The following is a 3,064-nucleotide window of genomic DNA, read 5'->3' as shown; positions in this document are numbered from 1 at the left end:
ACGCCCAGAGTTTCTCACCCTCTTCAAAGAAAAACCACTGCAAACGCCCAAGTTCATCAATAATAGTTGGTTCCGAAACCAAGGATTCTCCTTCCCTGATCTTTTCGAAGAACAAGGCATTCGATTCTTCACAGAAATGCAAGGTGTTTACTATCCCGATCTTGTTCGCGTTTTCCAGTACAACCTCAAATTCAGGGGAAACATTGGGTATACAAAACTCAAGGGAGTAGAGATCATTCTTGATGATGATATCAAGACCAATGTAGCACGAATTCCTCCTTCTGCTAACCGCACATCCATCTTGTCTACTCACATCGATGGATTTAATAGAAATCTTACATACCAGTCTCTTTTACGGCAGCCTGATTTGCACATCAGCAAAAAGTTATTGGCTGACCCTCTCACAATTGAGGCAAGGCTGCTGCATTGTCTCATTGTCTGGATTTTGTGCCCACGTGGCACAAATCATGCTCAATGTAGTGAAGCCGACCTACTAATCATTTATTGTTTAATGAATCATATTATGATTGATTGGTCAATGTTGTTTATAGAGACTATGCTTAAGGCAAGGAAGCTTACCCAATATCCTCTTCCATATTCTCTTCTCATATCTTGCATTTGTGACTACAAACAGGTTCCAACCGAGGGAGAACTCTGTCAAAGCACCTCACCTTCAAATGAAATCTCTAACTCTTCCCTCAAGCAAATAAAGATTGTTCAATTTGGAGGTGGATATGTTCATAAAGATGATGTTCCTAACTATGAAGATGATGCAGGAACTCCCTCCTCAGATCTTATCCCTCCTCAAACCAATGTTGGTTCTTCAAACAATGCTGCAACAGGATCCTCCATCTCCTTAGAAGACCATATTCTTGGCCTGAATCAAAGACTTGAAGACTTCTTTCTTCTATCTACATCTCGCCATGAAGAAGTCCTTAGTATACAAGGAGAATATGCCCCTTCTCCCCCTTTGGGCATAGGCAAAAAGAAACAAAATAGTCACAATATAGGGAATGGCATAATAGCAGTCTAGTAGTGTGACAGAGTGTTGAACAATAAATATAGTCAAACATCACAATGCAGTATATTATCAAACATGGTGTAGTATGTATTAAATTAATCCAACTAAAATATTTCTGAACACTGATTTACATTTGATACCCCTAAGTTGAAACACCCTACAATAATGAAGAGGCCATTAGAGAAGAGAAAGGATGAAGAGAATTTGACAGTAATGGAATGCATGTCATCATATAATTTGATATTAGAGTAAAATGCAGTAGATGTGGATAGGAGAAAATGGAATATCAAAGTACAAGCAACATTGTTCAATCAAGTATCAAGAAAATAACATTCTGAACTTAATGTGCAAACCACATACACCAGATTATATCATATTAACTCAAAGTACAATCAATTATAGAAGAACAATCTTGATCCTATAATTTAAAGGCACAGTTACTCCCCGTAGGAATAAGCATCCAACACCTATAGTCACTTTCTCATCGTAGATTTTCATAGATTGTAATGTAATCGATTAATTCGATACTGAATTCAATGTCCATTGAGCAAACTTACATAGTTGATTACATCAGTAGCTCTAATTGATTAATATGAAAGTTTTATCAGAGTTTAGTATTCCTTTCATGCCAAGGATACTTCTAATCAATTTTGTTGTGATTAATATGGTATTAAGTCATCTAGCTTGGCTCACAACATCTCTAGACTCAATCACGCAGTGATTCTAACTATGACACTACTACATGTGATTATTCTTCTCTTAGGCATCATCAAAACTAAAGTCTTGAAGATTTGAAGCTCTTCTTCGCTTTGTTCCTTTGAATAACAATCTTAGATTTTAAAATTAATCAATGTAAATTCTCAATTAATGTGTTGGCGTTCTTACTATTAGCCAAAGTAAATTCTCAATTAAAAGAAAGAACTTTGTAGATTAATCACAGTAAATTTAACCAAAGTACATTCTCAATTCAATATTACTATGCCTAATCATGTTTATTATTTTCAAAAAAATTTGGTTATCTAATCCACTTAAATATGCCTAATCATTTCTATTCTGAATTAAATATGCCTAATCCACTTCTTTCAAAATAGATTATTCGTTGGTTATCCAAGGATTATCGTTCAATAAATTATTGTCTTAGATTTTCCAATTAATCAATGTAAATTCATAATTAATTTGTTGTCGTTCTTACTATTAGCCAAAGTAAATTCTCAATTAAAAGAAAGAACTTTGTAGATTAATCATAGTAAATTTAACCAAAGTACATTCTCAATTAAATATTAGTATACCTAATCATGTTTAATCTTTTTTTCCTCTTATATCAAGTAAAAAGCTAATTAACCAAAGTACATTCTTGATTAAATCTTGTTAAAGTTTTCACATTTTAATCAAAGTACATTCTCAGTCATTTGCAAAAACTTATTCAATCACATGAAAGCTTCTAAATTTAATCAAAGTACATTCTCAATTAAAATTAAAACCCCTTGAACTCATGATTGATATGTTATGTAGATTTAACACTGTGCTAACTTACTACAATGTAAAAATCATTACTTTTACTTGATTAAATGGCAAAAAGACATAGAAAAATATAAATCACAACAGTAATCAAATTACAAACCAATTACTGCATTCTAACTTCCGAATTCATAATGAAATTACAGTGGAATTAACACGAGAAACTTAGCCGTCCATGGAACCAAAGCAACATAAAAAAAAAGGTGGAGAGAGAGAGGATGAAATTAGGCCCCCCTAAAGGTTACTAAACTCTGAATTTCTAAACTTGTTTTTTAGACTTCCTCTTAGTGTCTTTATATAAGACTTGGCTGCGCTTGGATCTTGAAACTCAATTTGATTTTCTATATAAAGAAGCATATATTTCTCTTGTAAATCACTCTTAAAGAATATATCATTTTGTGATACATCTCTTTTAGAGTCTTAAGAGGTTTTTTCTCTTACTTTGGATTTTATTTATAAAGATTTTTCAAGTGATGAATTCTCATGTTACTTATCCTTTGAGGATTACTCTTGAAGGTAGCATGT

This window comes from Vigna unguiculata, chromosome 5 (assembly GCF_037176805.1).
Source record: "Vigna unguiculata cultivar grain cowpea cultivar isolate G323 ecotype 2 chromosome 5, ASM3717680v1, whole genome shotgun sequence".
Classification (NCBI taxonomy): domain Eukaryota; kingdom Viridiplantae; phylum Streptophyta; class Magnoliopsida; order Fabales; family Fabaceae; genus Vigna; species Vigna unguiculata.
This window is presented reverse-complemented; position numbering follows the sequence as displayed.